At 45.4% G+C, this 15,603-nt stretch overlaps 1 long non-coding RNA gene across 1 annotated transcript; it reads left to right on the top strand.

Moving 5' to 3' along the window:
- The first annotated feature begins 29 nt into the window (after positions 1-29).
- LOC307212669 lies at positions 30-14,095 on the top strand. The gene is made up of 3 exons (XR_013837069.1): positions 30-236; positions 11,540-11,801; positions 13,798-14,095. It is a non-coding gene; the product is annotated as an uncharacterized lncRNA (long non-coding RNA).
- The last annotated feature ends 1,508 nt before the right edge of the window (positions 14,096-15,603 follow it).

The raw sequence follows: 15,603 nt of genomic DNA, 5'->3' as shown, positions 1-15,603 counted from the left end.
GAGAATGACCATTCCATTCTACAAAGGGCTACAAGGGGAGGGATCAATACGATTGACAGAGGAACCATCCTATGCTGAGTAATCGTTTGCCACTACATGTAAGAGATGGCACAGCTGGGGTTCATTAGCAGTCAAGAGATTTGATGGGGCCACCGGCTCAAACTCGGACAACCTGTGGCACAGAGAAGGCAAGGTACAGAGAATGTGCTTGTGTACCAACACACCCCAGGGACTGGGTAAGTGAAGCCAACAGCCAGTACAATATGTAGGAGCGACAAACTGTGGCAGAGGGAAGCATGTTTCTCACAACAAGTGACAGCCTGCCATAGTAAACACAACTACCCCTGGCCTTTAACAAAATAAATAAATTGCCAACTGGTGTAGATAACTGAACTTACAGTCGGAAAAACTGAACGTTTTGGCAGGTTTGTCCAACTCTACTGGTGAAGGTGCGGCAGAGCTCGATTCTTCCTTTGTGTCTGCTACAGAAATGCAGTGGTTTACTGCAGGAGGGACAGAATTCTGTATCTCTCCTCTTCCAAACCCCCCGCCCCCAGGGTAGTAGCTTTTGTGGGTTCATCTACAAGGCTGGATGATGACATAGTTTTAAATATCACTTCTGAAAAACTTTAGTCTGGTTCCCTTCTCATGAGTTTATTCTTTAAGTATTTAAAGAAACTTGCATTTATTCCAACAAATTTGCCAGACTGAAAGCTCATTGAACACTTCTTTCCAGAGGGACGGCAGCCAACACAATAGTAGCTACAGTGAACCTTCGGCTCCAAAGTTCCCTTACTCATATGCCTTAACCCTACATAACATTTGAACAAGGCTAATTGAATTTATTTATACCCAGCCTCTCCCACACCCTGAGATCTATCTTCCTTCTTCATTTCAGTCTGGGAATGAATTATGCATGACAGGGGAGGGAGAGAGAGAGAGAGAGAGAGAGAGAGAGAGAGAGAGAGAGTAAATAAATGCACAGCCAAGTTTAGTAGTACAAATATTATGTTTCATATGCAGTAAGGGGACTCAGGACAGTAGAGGGTGTGTATGAGCCAGATACTCAAACTACATGTTACTTTAAATGCATTTTAAAACCCCTTTTTCCAAAACTGTCACAGTGGTCCTAATCCAAACACACAACTTTCCCTGCTGAAAATTAACACACACACATGGGCGTAGCCGGGGGGCAGCCCCAATAAATAAAAATAAATAAAATGCATAGCTAACTGAGATTCTGCCCCCCAAAAAATGTCTGCACGCCCCCCAGCAAAAATCCTGGCTACACACACACACACAGTTTGCTGTTACAGTGGTACCTCGGGTTACATACGTTTCAGGCAACATACGCTTCAGGTTACAGAATCCGCTAACCCAGAAATAGTGCTTCAGGTTAAGAATTTTGCTTCAGGATGAGAACAGAAATTGTGCTCTGGCGGCGCAGCAGCAGCAGCAGCAGCTGCAGGAGGCCCCATTAGCTAAAGTGATGCTTCAGGTTAAGAACAGTTTCAGGTTAAGTATGGACCTCCGGAACCCGAGGTACCACTGTATTAGCATCTTTCGGAGCAAATAACTGGCTAGCATGATTTTCAGCTGGAGACCAGCCTGGTGCAAAAAGGTTAAACCTCTCCTCTGCCCTGCTTGATTTCACTGCATTTTGGGCAGGGTGTGGTGCGAGGCTGCTTTTAGTGGTACAAAATCCCGAGCACAGAACTGAAAGACGTATTTATAGTAAATGGGTGGCCTCCCTCCTGCTGCTTATTCCATGAATCTGATCTATCAAGGCCAGGAGCATCTGAGCTTAGGATGGACATCAGCATAGGAAAGCAGGTTGTAAACCCAACCCATCAACAAGCACAACCCTTGTGCCAGATATGTGCAGTTTTGTTAATTCTGGCACAAGCGCAAAGTTTGCTGCTGCTGTCATTTTTAGGTTTATTAGTGCTTAGGTCTTAAAGAGGTGCTGTTCTCAGCTCCACTGTGTATAACGAACAAACAAGGCTTGGGTTCTACCCGCGGCTTTTCCTTTCCCTCGTTCAAATCTGTGAAAGAACAACCAGCTCACATTAATTGACAGCACACCCTTCAACACCCACAGCAGAAAATAGGGACATTTCTCACTCCCCTGCAACTGACCCTTCTCAACCCTCCATTTTTGTCTTTCAGGTTACTGTGGCTACAACGCCTATATATTTACTTACTCGGGAGAAAGTTCAATTGAACTCTATTAGACTTCTGAGTGGGACGCAGGTGGCGCTGTGGGTTAAAGCCTCAGCGCCTAGGGCTTGCCGATCGAAAGGTCGGCGGTTCGAATCCCTGCAGCGGGGTGCGCTCCCGCTGCTCGGTCCCAGCGCCTGCCAACCTAGCAGTTCAAAAGCACCTCCGGGTGCAAGTAGATAAATAGGGACCGCTTACCAGCGGGAAGGTAAACGGCGTTTCCGTGTGCGGCTCTGGCTCGCCAGAGCAGCGATGTCACGCTGGCCACGTGACCCGGAAGTGTCTCCGGACAGCGCTGGCCCCTGGCCTCTTAAGTGAGATGGGCGCACAACCCCAGAGTCTGTCAAGACTGGCCCGTACGGGCAGGGGTACCTTTACCTTTACCTTAGACTTCTGAGTAGACACGTATAGGATTGTACTGGTGGTGTATTTGGGTAGAAATTAATTACCATACTTTTCCGCGTATAAGACTAGGTTTTTTTCTTTTAAAATTAGCTTTAAAATTTGCCCTTGTCTTATACATGGGTAGTGCAGAGGGGGATTGGGTGACTGGTTGCAGCCGCAAGATTTTCAGCAGCAATAATGCAGGTGATTGGTGGCTGTGTGAAAGGCTGTTTGCTATTGGCTGGCTCTGTGGCATAGCGCGGTCGATTGACAGCTGCAGGTGAGTGATTTTCGACAATCCCCTCCCCCACCCAAAAAAAGCTCAAAAATTGTGGGTAATCCACTCCAAAAAAAAAAGCTCAACATTCAACAACTCTTGGCCATCTCCCCCCTTTTTCTTAAATCGGAGTCCCCCAAAATAGGAGGCGTCTTATACATGGGGGCATCTTATAGACAGAAAACTACAATTATTTATTTTGACCTAATAATTGAAAGTGGTGGATGCTTGGCACAACCCTAAGTTCACATAGGCTCCAAGCATGATTTGTTTTGTCCATAGAAACAGCTGAGTTGGTAGCCTAAAACAATATAAAGTCTTTATTGTTAGACTACAGTCTCCATTCAAGCTTAAAAATAGACTTTTCTGTTTTTATATAAATTACCTGCTTTACTTTGGGTCTTATGACCTTTATCAAGGACGAAGAAAAGATGTAGAAACATAAGAAATCTTACAAACATTACATGTCACTACAATATTTTTTTTTGCATGTCACAGATATGACAAACACTGAGCTTGTTAATTATTTCCCAGCATTGTAAAACAACCTGCTACTGTTCAACCATGCAGTAAAACACTTAAGAGGAAGAACTAATTCCATTAGATGCTATCCCCAAAAACTATGCGGGCCCATCATTTAAATACAGTACTACAAAATTATATGCTTTATTCACTTTCTTGTTCTTCACAGTCAGTATCCCAGCTCCACTTCCCCAAAGTACATGACCCCATTCAGAACCTACCAAAAATATGTATAACAATTTTTTTAAAAAATGGTTTCTGCACCGCAAACAAAATATGAATAAATAGGTTCAATTAACACTTGAGAAAGTAAAAATAAGACTCTTGTGGCACATGAAAGACTAACGGCACAATCCTAACCATATCTACTTAGAAAAGTAGCTCCCATTGAATTAGGTGGGGGCTTACTCGCAAGTAAGTAGGGTTAGGACTGCAGCTTAATAGATTTCTTATAGCAATGTATTAGCTTTTGTGGACTAGAGTCCATTAGATGCATGAAGTATGTTCTTAGTTGTCAGACTTATACATGCATATGTATTTGTGTACACACAGAGAGCGATACAGAACAAATGTAAACAGTGATGCTAAAAGGCATTGAAAAGAAAGAGATGCAGCCTGTAACATTTGAGAAACTTAGCATGTTCCATTCATTGTTTAGCTAAACTAGTGGTTGGGGGCTGAAGACAGCCCATAGTAAAGTAAAAATTACATTCAAAACATATCTCAACTGTACTGAGAATACACAGCTAATAACAGACCCTCCAAGTGTCCCTATTTTCCAGGGACAGTGCCGGATTTACAGAAAGTGTCTTGGTTTCTGATTTGATCCCAGAATGTCCTGCTTTGCCTTAGGATGTCCCTATTTTCATCGGATAAATGTTGGTGGGTATGGAGTTACCTGACCCCCAAACCATCTGAAGACAGCCCTGTATAGGGAAGTTTTTAAATGATTCTTTTTAAATGTTTTTATATATGTTGGAATCCGCCCAGAGTGGCTGGGGCAACCTATTGAAATGGGAGGGTATATATAGTAAAATGATGATGAATGATGGAATAGGACGTTGCTATTTTTATTGGAGAAATGTTGGCGGGAATGTAAGAATTATTATAGAAAGGTTAAACTAGAAGATCAGGGCCAGTTTTCCTTACTCCCTCTTATACTCAATAGCAATCTACATATATTAGCATCTTGGCAAAGCTCAGCTTCCAGGACACAGCAAGAGAGACAGTGAAGTTAGGTGTTGGGACCTGGAAAATGTGTTGCACTGCTCTCTTTGCTCGGACCATAACAGCAGCCAGACCTATTTGTCGGATTATCCCTGGAATTACTCTCGTGACGCCTCCCACTCCCAATTTATGGGCTCCCTCTGCCTAATTTATTCTTAGCTCTTGGTTTCTTCCTGCATATATTTTCTATTACTGTCTTAGTCCATGAAAGAATTGAGAAAAATTCATCCAGCTATCTTGGATAAAGGATTGTTATCGGCATTTTTACTGGTTATTCTACCTAGTTTTATGATTATGCTTTATACGGCTCTGCTTACTTTTAGCAGAAGAACAAGATTAGTGTGCCTCAATCTAGGGACTCAGGTGGCGTTGTGGGTTAAACCACAGAGCCTAGGACTTGCCGATCAGAAGGTCGGCGGTTCGAATCCCCGCGACGGGGTAAGCTCCCGTGGCTCGGTCCCTGCTCCTGCCAACCTAGCAGTTTGAAAGCACGTCAAAGTGCAAGTAGATAAATAGGTACCACTCCGGCGGGAGGTTAAACGGCGTTTCTGTGCGCTGCTCTGGTTCGCCAGAAGCAGCTTAGTCCTGCTAGCCACATGACCCAGAAGCTGTAGGCTGGCTCCCTCAGCCTGTAAAGTGAGATGAGCGCCACAACCCCAGAGTCAGCCACAACTGGACCTAATGGTCAGGGGTCCCTTTACCTTTACCTAACCATAAGCTGCTCTGGAATTCCTGGGGACTGAAGAGCAGGTTGCAAGTATTTATCATCATTAAGCAACCATCCAACACATAGCCTGCAGTGGGAAGCCAGCCACTCACCCTCATGCTGTTTTAGGGTTCATGCTGACAGCACAATGCAAAGGACTTTGTGAATGCCTCCAGAGCCCTAAAGGACCCCATTGACTTAACAGGTTCCATGCCGAAGCTTAAAGGGGTGTGCATAACTACGCAGAACACGAAGTTCCCAGAGATTCTGCTGCTTGTTCTAAAGCGAGCTGAACGGACTGTGCCTCCTACCTCGGGGCTGCCAACTGGTCTGGAAAAATAAAAACAAGGAAACAAAACCTAGCCTGGCTTGCTCTTCTGCCAACTGATATGCAGGCCTTGGCAGGTTCCCCCCAGCCTCCTGGAGAATAACATTAGCCCCTCTCAGTCCTTCCAGTATCCATAGATACATCTCTGACCTACTCTCTGCAGAAGGTTGCTCCCTGCAGCATGCAAGCATACAAACAAAGGGGTTTTGCACACACAACTGCCAATACAGGAAGGCAAGTTTCCTCATCGTGTTGTGCACTGAGCATTCCATGCATAAAGTTGTATGCACTTGGGGTCCTTTACAGACTTTCCAAGGAATTTGTGTAGATGGCTGGGGCAGCACCAGATTCTCCTGCACACGGTGATGAGCCAAGGGGGTGAAGAATAATAATAATAATAATAATAATAATAATAATAATAATACCTATATTTATATGGTACCTACCGAGAATATCCATGAAAAGCAACTGTACCAAAAGGAATTATTGTGAAAATAATAAATATTTAGGGGGTGCACCAAATGTTGCATGTGCTCTGGGCGCCATATTACCAAAGTACGCCTCTGGCAGAGGGGCAGGAGGGGGGAGTGTTATGTACTGAAGTTCTCACCTTGGGCCAGCAGGGGGATACTGTAGATATTTTTCACTCAGGTCCACATATGCAAATAAGGGATTGAAAGTGACGTTCAGTGATTGGATAGTTACAGAAAATGGTTACAGTTGCATTGTAGGGGAGCTCTATATAAGCAGGCTGGCTGAACCCTTCAATTCAGTTCTATTCTGGCCTGTGAATAAACAAGAGCAGTTTGAAGAATTGCTGTGTCGTCTGATATGTTCACCCACAATTTAACAGGGAGCTTGCTGCCCATTCCCCATGCAGGTTTAGTATCCATGGATCCTGAATCAACAGCCACAAGCAGATTGTGTATGGGCAGCGAGATACAGAAGATAGCTCCCAGTGGCACCTCTGAGCCACCCTCACTACTTGAGTTGCATGAGAAACAGACCATCCATTAATAATAATAATAATAATAATAATAATAATAATAATAATTTATACCCTGCCCTCCCCAGCCAAGGCTGGGCTCAGAGCGGTTTAAAAGCAATAATAAAAACAAATTGAATGATTACAACTTAGGGTAACATTAGGGTACATGAGAGCTTTTATTCCAGTGCCAATAAGCAAATGGATCAGGACTATAATAGGGGACAAAGGGTTAATGCTGCCTCCTTCCCATGGGGGGGTGTCCTTCTCTGACACCTACTATTTACTGTTGAAGAGCCATTCACACCAGTTGCTAATGGTGTGAATGGTACCTACTTTGGCTCCAAGGCATCTAACTTTGCTTAAGATCAAGCCTGGTCATTTTTTGGGGTTTTGGGTTTCCCTCCCTTCTCTGGCTCATTTTGGGGTTGCAAAAACACTTAATATTTCCATTTGCTTAGTCTGCAAGGCCTTGCAAGCCTGATATATGCAGTAGTTGCACTCTTACATTTCAGAGGGCTGTTTTTAATTATTATCTATTTTTTACTTGTTATTAAGGACAAGTAATTGTTATTAGGGCGCTGTGGGTTAAACCACAGAGCCTAGGGCTTGCCAATCAGAAGGTCGGCGGTTCGAATCCCCACGATGGGGTGAGCTCCCGTTGCTCGGTCCCTGCTCCTCCCAACCTAGCAGTTCAAAAGCACGTCAAAGTGCAAGTAGATAAATAGGTACTGCTCTGGCGGGAAGGTAAACGGCGTTTCCGTGCGCTGCTCTGGTTTGCCAGAAGCAGCTTAGTCTTGCTGGCCACATGACCCGGAAGCTGTCTGCGGACAAACACCGGCTCCCTCGGCCTATAGAGCGACATGAGCGCTCAACCCCAGAGTCGGTCACAACTGGACCTAATGGTCAGGGGTACCTTTACCTTTACTAATTGTTATTAAGTGACATTCAGCTTCTAATGCTACCTCTGGTGTTAATCTAGTGCTGTTGAATTTTGAGATGCTTGCTGGGGAAGAGAATGAATAGAGGCGGAGGGGCTAAGGAAAGAGGATTTTTAAAAAACCCACCTTGACTCATTAATTTGGGTCCCATTTAATTTCTGCATAATAGTGCTAGCACCTCACCACCTGCCACACACTAAAATATTAGTGTGCTATTTCCCCCCCAGTACAAGTGAACTCATATTTCATTTATTTTGTTGGTGAAACTTTTAAACCTGTTTAATAATTGCATCCTCTCTTTGATTTCTGGCCTCCTGCCTTCTCTTTGCTTTGTTGCAAAATTCTCAGTCCTTTTTTCCGTTGTTACAGTACTTGCTCTCATCTCATTTTCTTTTGCTATCCGTTCTATCACCAGCTTATTGCCCTTTTCCTCATGCCTTCTTCCACATTCTCTTTACCTTCTCAAACATTTCTATCCTTTCTTTTTCTCACCTTCTGCTTCCTTTGTACCTGCTGGTATTGCCTTTCTGTCCCCTCCTCCTTTTACTCTCCTCGCTTTAATTCACCTTCTCTGCAGCTCTAATTCACCTCTCTGTGACTCTTGCCGCCTCCTAATGTCAACTTGCCTAAAATCAAAATCAACAGGATTTCTGAGGAGGTTTCGCCATTCTCGGGACGCAGGTGGCGCTGTGGGTTAAAGCCTCAGCGCCTAGGACTTGTCGATCGAAAGGTCGGCGGTTCGAATCCCTGCGGCGGGGTGCGCTCCCGCTGCTCGGTCCCAGCGCCTGCCAACCTAGCAGTTCGAAAGCACCTCCGGGTGCAAGTAGATAAATAGGGACCGCTTACCAGCGGGAAGGTAAACGGCGTTTCCGTGTGCGGCTCTGGCTCTGGCCAGAGCAGCGATGTCACGCTGGCCACGTGACCCGGAAGTGTCTCCGGACAGCGCTGGCCCCTGGCCTCTTGAGTGAGATGGGCGCACAACCCCAGAGTCTGTCAAGACTGGCCCATACGGGCAGGGGTACCTTTACCTTTACCTTCGCCATTCTCAGAACATAATATGGGTGGTAGCTGTTCTTTTTGCCCCTTTGATGGATGATGAAGTTTGAAGAAACTCCATAGATTCTCACACACGGAAGCAACATATACCTGTAGTTCCGAAACAAAATGTTTCCCCCCTCTTTTAGTTTGCGAAGTATTTTCATTTTACAATTCTTTAAAAAAAACCCAGCTAAACAGCTAACTTCCAAATCCACACTGAACTATTAAAGATGCCATCCTGTGCGTAGTTAGGTAAGGTAAAGGGACCCCTGAGCATTAGGTCCAGTCGTGACCAACTCTGGGGTTGCGGCGCTTATCTCGCTTTATTGGCCGAGGGATCTGGCATACAGCTTCCGGGTCATGTGGCCAGCATGACTAAGCCGCTTCTGGTGAACCAGAGCAGTGCACGGAAACGCCGTTTACCTTCCCACCAGAGCAGTACCTATTTATCTACTTGCACTTGACGTGCTTTCGAACTGCTAGGTGCGCAGGAGCAGGGACTGAGCAACGGGATCTCACCCCGTCGCGGGGATTCGAACCGCCGACCTTCTGATCGGCAAGTCCTAGGCTTTGTGGTTTAACCCACAGTGCCACCCATTTCCCTTACCTGTGAGTAGGTCCCATTAAAATAAGTGTGCTTTTCTGAACAGCCATTCATAGGATTTGCTTTGTAACAAAGGCTTCCCCTCCCTGCAGAGCTGAATTTCCTCTACCTTTCCTGCAATTTACCTGGAAGTAAAGCCCCCAAACTGAACATTGGCCAGTCTGCTCAGAGAATTAGGCTTCACCTGGCAATAGTATGACCTGGATTCATGTATTTTAAATTGTCATGCATGTACCTAAGAAGTCTTACTCCCTGAATAAACCTCCTCAGACAAAACTTCACATGCAGGCTGTGCAGCAGTGGGAACCCGGTCCATGCTCTAGAGAAGCCAGTAAAGAAATATAGACTTAACACACCCCATCCAATTTTTAAGGCATGCTTGTTCATTAAGTCCAACTAGGATTACTTAAACACAAAACACACTGCCCCCTGCCCAGCCCTTCTGTTCCAAGTAAGAAGTGCACTGGAATTTTGAACTGAATTTGAATTTTGGGTCGAATTCCCCCAGCATGCCATCTGAAACTGGCTTTAAATCTGATCGGTTATGATGGTTTTGCTGATTTGTTTTCCAAACCACTGATCAGGTTTTTCTGTTCTGCTACATTTTATATATTTAAGCACACACCCCACACCCACAAACACCTTGATACTGTTTTTATAACTGAGCAAAGCACACTAGGACTTTTGTTAAAACTGAAGGGTGGTGTTAAAAATGTCTTAAATACTGTATTGGCCAGAATATAAGCCTCACATCCCCCCCCCCCCCAAATTCTGACCATGAATAGTTAAAGTGCAGCTTAAATTCTCGACCTTACAAAAATTGGCTTTTACGATATTGCTGCTGAAACAGACATATGGTAAAACGGAACTGGTGTGAGTGCCTGTGGAATTTTAAGGGAGTGGTTTATATTCGGGTATTGTCTTTTTTTCTTTTTCCGCCTTGAATTTCAAAGGTGAGGCTTATATTCGGGTGCGGCTTATATTGGGGCCAATACAGTAAATACGGGGCCAAAGGCAGCTCTCTCACCCGGCCTCAGTCTCCCCACAACACCTATAATGGTGTGAGAAATAAGAGCCCGCCTCGCAGGGGTGTTGTGGAAAAAAGCAAAATAGTTTATAGAAGGGGAAGTTCTGTCAGCTTTCCCCGCCGTTGCATTTGGGAAACCACACGATCGGCAGCATTTTCCTTGCCATGACACCAGAAGCAGATGGACTCCAATTCTCATCAACCTCAGTCAATATGGCCAAGGGAAAGGAATGATGTAGTCCAACAATATATGGAGGGCTGGGCCACAGGTTATCCTTTTCTGTACTGGAGGCCAGAGATGCTGAAGGCGCAAACAGGACTGAGTAGGCAATAGGAGGAAAAATAAGGACCCAATGGTGCCAACTTGAATAAAATATGGGGTTTCCCCCCCCCCCGTAAGCCCCGCTTTGCATAATCGATCACATTACACAGTGCACATACGTCATTTGAATGGCAATGCCCATTGTGATAGGAATTTTGAGGTCTTAGATATATGGTAATGTTCATAAGCGTACCAACCAAGCACGTACATAGATCAGCACAGGAAGACCGACCTGAAACCATTTTAATTCCCAAACTGACCAATTGTTTTCCCTGCAAGGAGGGAGGCGGGAGTCAGGGAGCCTTCCCATTGTCTCAGGAATTGAGTAATCAGCATTTTAACGGGTAAGAGACTATCAGGAAAGGCAATCAGATAATGGGTGACAGACTATCAGAAAAGGCAATCAGATAACTGGCAAACAGGAAAAACAACACTCAAATTTCTGTTTTAGACCACCTTTTCTGTGATGTAGGTATGATGTATCTGGGGGGTGGTCTTATGTTACAGGATGGGAATTTCAAAAGTCTTTATAAGCCCTTGCACATCATTTTTCTAGATCCCTCCTCCTCTCCTGCAGGCGAGGGGAACACCCTGTTGCAACAGATCAATAAAGATCAGGCTTACTAGCTGCTTTGCTTCTCAATATTCTCTGGTTGGCCTCTGTTATTTTCTCCTACCAATAGGGAACCTACGTAAGGACTCTATATGGGCTCTTGGATACCCCATAAGGGAAAAGGGCAATTTTTGTTTACAACACCATCACCTTTGGGGACCCTGCTCAGATGTTTTATTGGTGGGGGGGAGAAGGTACCTCAGCCCCTAGGAGTTGGTTCCTATGCAAGGACTTAAAGGAGCAATGAGCGATAATGGAGTCACACAGAGGAACAAAGGACAGGCAATGCAAAAAAGCAACCAAGTTCAACAAGGGTAAGAGATTCTCGTTTTTTTCTTTTGGCAGGTCTCTCGTGTCTTCATGACTGGCAGAAACATAACAGCTGCCGTTTCCCCCTCACCGCGGTCACCGTTGATGCTGGGAAGAGCTTCAGCTGTTACATTCCTGCCCACCCTGCAGTTTTGAGAGTCATAAAGCCGTGCGAGAAAGAAGCTGAGCCATCGGCAGAGCATCTTCGCGTGAGGGAGGAAGCATGTGGATGGACAAGGAGGGTTGCCACTTTCTGCCTGGCTCTGCTCATGCAACTTAACTTGGGGCAGCTGCATCTGTAAGTTTTGGTTTCTCTCAGTTTCTCATTTCCCCATTCTTAAGCTCAGTTCCCCAAATTCCCACATTGGTTCTGTGTTTTTGTTATCTAAGAAGTCATCGTGGTGATGCTCCCGGTCCCTTCCAGTCCTACAATTCTTTGGATCTATGAAAATTCATCAGCATATTAGTGCCAATATTTATATTTTCCTGAATGCAATGCAATTGTTTATTTTGGCAAATATGTGCATATTTACGCACGTGTTACCTCAGTATATGCACTGCTGTACACATTACTTGGGGGACGCAGGTGGCGCTGTGGGTTAAACCACAGAGCCTAGGACTTGCCGATCAGAAGGTCGGCGGTTCGAATCCCCGCAACGGGGTGAGCTCCCGTTGCTCTGTCCCTGCTCCTGCCAACCTAGCAGTTTGAAAGCACACCAGTGCAAGTAGATAAATAGGTACCGCTCTGGCGGGAAGGTAACCGGCGTTTCCGTGCGCTGCTCTTGTTTGCCAGAAGCGGCTTAGTCATGCTGGCTCCCTCGGCCAATAAAGCGAGATGAGCGCCGCAACCCCAGAGTCAGCCACGACTGGACCTAATGGTCAGGGGTCCCTTTACCTTTACCTTTACACATTACTTAGCTGGAGAACTGAACTGCACTGCTGCGAATTTCGAAGGACGGCTGTATTTCCGTTTGCATATTGTTTTGGAAAGCGTGATCTGGGTCGATTTGCCTTGAAATGTGAACTGCATCAAATGTCTGCCCCACCCCTACCCCGAAGACACAAAGAAATGAATTTCATAATGTAGGTAAAAGCAAAAGGAGCAGGAGTGGAACACAAGGTGACAACTGCATAGGTGAGGGAGCTCTACATAAAAGAGGCGCAGAGCAGGAAAAACGCTGCTCATTGTAGAGTTTCTGCCATTGCTGCTGTGTTAGAATTAGAGAAGCCAGACCTCGTGAAAGTCTCTTAAAAGCACAAGGATGCGGTCAGCGTTGGGACTTGGAAACCCCTAAGCAGCAAAGAGGGGAGAGAGGTTACAGTAGTTTTCGCTCCATAAGATGCACCTGACCATAAGACACCTAGTTTTTAGAGGAGGAAAACAAGAAAAAAAATATTCTGAACACTGGATGTTTGATTTTTTGTGGTTCATGCTGTGGCCACAGACTTGCTACGTGATCTGATGGTGAATTTGGGTTGACCCAATGCAAAAATCCTGAGCAGCCATGTGGATCCGTGCTTTGTAACCACGTTTTTGCGCCATTGCGGCCCCACGAAACAGTGGATGCGTGGTTTTTTTGGTGCCGGCTGTAGCCATGGACATGCTATGTGATCTGATGGTGAATTTGGGGTGACCCAATGCAAAAATCCTGAGGATCCATGTGCTTTTACCTCCTCCCTCCCAGGCAGCCTCCTTTATTGCTAGCCTCCCTTATCTCCCTCCAATCGCTTGCTGATCAGCTGCTCAGCGGCTTTGTTTCAACACCCCCTTCCTTCTTTCTAAAAAAAAGAGAAAAAAGCACAATCTGCTTTTTGCCCCTGGGTAATTCGGCTCCTAGGTTGGCAGGCGCTGCCAACCTAGCAGTTCGAAAGCACCTCCGGGTGCAAGTAGATAAATAGGGACCGCTTACCAGCGGGAAGGTAAACGGCGTTTCCGTGTGCGGCTCTGGCTCGCCAGAGCAGCGATGTCACGCTGGCCACGTGACCCGGAAGTGTCTCCGGACAGCGCTGGCCCCTGGCCTCTTAAGTGAGATGGGCGCACAACCCCAGAGTCTGTCAAGACTGGCCCGTACGGGCAGGGGTACCTTTACCTTTACCTTTAATTCGGCTCCAGGGACCACACATTTGCTCCATAAGATGCACAGACATTTCCCCTTACTTTTTAGGAGGGAAAAAGTGTGTCTTATGGAGTGAAAAATACCGTAATTTTACAAACAGGCCCGCTGGATCTACCACATAGTGAGGAAAGCAAGCGAAATCCTGATCCTAATTGGACCCAACCCTAATTTTTGCAGCTTGGTTCCCTGTTTTGGGCAGGAGATAACAGCAAGAACAGACAGCAGCACCTGCAGAGAGAACGAAAACAGTAGCCTGTAGGCTTGCGACTTCACAATCATGCAGCTCACTCCAGGGACCCTTTACAAAAACGTAAGACAAGACCGGCCAATGGTCCATCCCATCCAACTACCCATTCTCCCAGTGGCCAACCAGATGGTAGCCCCTAGTAGCCACTGCTAGCCTTTGTCTAACTCCATTTCAAAGCCATCACTTTCCCGGATGTAACTTGACAATGAAAGCATTAATAATCCCAAACTCTTTTCTGAAGTCTCTGGAACAATTGTTGTTAACTTGTGAAATACTTTTCAGTTGTGCAAATTAGCAGACTAATACCAAGCAGACATCAACAGCTTGCTCCTCAGCGGAGTCTTCTTGACGAGGGTCCAGTTCGGATTTAATGCTAAGCCAAACTATGGCTTTAGTGTGAATAAGGAAGTGTGTGGGTATCCAGAGTGAAAATCACGACTGCGTCTCACCTCCCTCAGTCCCCTTGCTGCTTTGCTCCCTGGAGCTAAGCCACGGTTAGGCTTAGGGTTACGCACAAACCAGAGCTCACGGTTTGCCTCGTTCCTAGAAAACCACAAACTGTAACCAAGGTTTTCTCCTTGGCTTACCATTCATGGTTTTTCTGGAAGAGACAAATAACAAGCTCAGGTTTGCCCATAATGCTAAGCTAAACCATAGCTTACCTCTAGGTAGTGCCATAGCAACAGGACCAGGGAAGGAGCAAAGCAGCAGTGATTTTTGCTCTGGCTTGCACACTTATTCACTGACATACTCACACTCACTAAACCACTATTTGATAAATTAGGTTTAGGAATTAAATGTGCTGAACTTTTTTACTTTTAAAGAATAGATTACACTTTTATTTCACCTTTCTCCCATGGAGTAACTCAAGATGCACATATAAATTCTCTATACATCTCCCATCCAGGCACTCACCAGACCCTTTGAGAGGGTGTACGCAGGTTCGTCCACAAAATATATATTTTAGTCTGTCAACCATGGTTGACAGTGAAACACTCTGTGTGCTCCTGCTCCCTTCTTCTGTTCCATTAAACACTCTCATATATTGCATGGAAGGGCCTAGCTTGCCTTCTAAGTACTGAGGGTGACAAGGGTGGTCATATACAAACGTTGCATCTCCGCATGCATTTAAAGCACTTTGCTTCCAGCAAAGAACTACGGAAACTGTTGTTTAAGGGTGCTTGGAGTTGCTAGGAGATCCCTCACAAAGAGACATTTGCCTGCACCCATAACAAACCCAGGATTCTTTGGGAGAAGCTAAAGAGGTACAATGGTTCTTTAAATGGATGTGACCCCAAAGAGGCCATTTTTAATAGCTGTGCAGAAGAGGGAATTTCAGAAGGGGTAGCTTGCATGACAATTGGCACCTGCTGAAATGCCCTCTTCGAGACAAATATTAAAAAATGCTGTCTTCCTTTTCCATCTGGCCCACTTGATGGCTAGCAAATATGTTTTGTTTTGTTTTGTTTTGACACTTACCAAGCCAAGGATGCAGCCAGCCTCTTCAGCGCACAGCTCTAGCAAAATGCGAAGCTCTGAGGAGAAGCCATGTCTGCTGTTCCCAGCTGCCTACACATATCTCTACCCACCCATCTTCAAAACATTTACACTGATAGAAACATGCTAGTGTCGACTGGGCTCTGATGGCAAAAGTGAAGTGAGGTACCATGAAAATTTAAGGAAGCCTGAATTCATGATTCGTGCATAAATATACAAAAGTATCAAATCTCAAAAAG

Source organism: Podarcis cretensis, assembly GCF_951804945.1.
Source record: "Podarcis cretensis genome assembly, chromosome: 3".
In the NCBI taxonomy this organism is placed as follows: Eukaryota; Metazoa; Chordata; class Lepidosauria; order Squamata; family Lacertidae; genus Podarcis; species Podarcis cretensis.
This window is presented reverse-complemented; position numbering and strand designations above follow the sequence as displayed.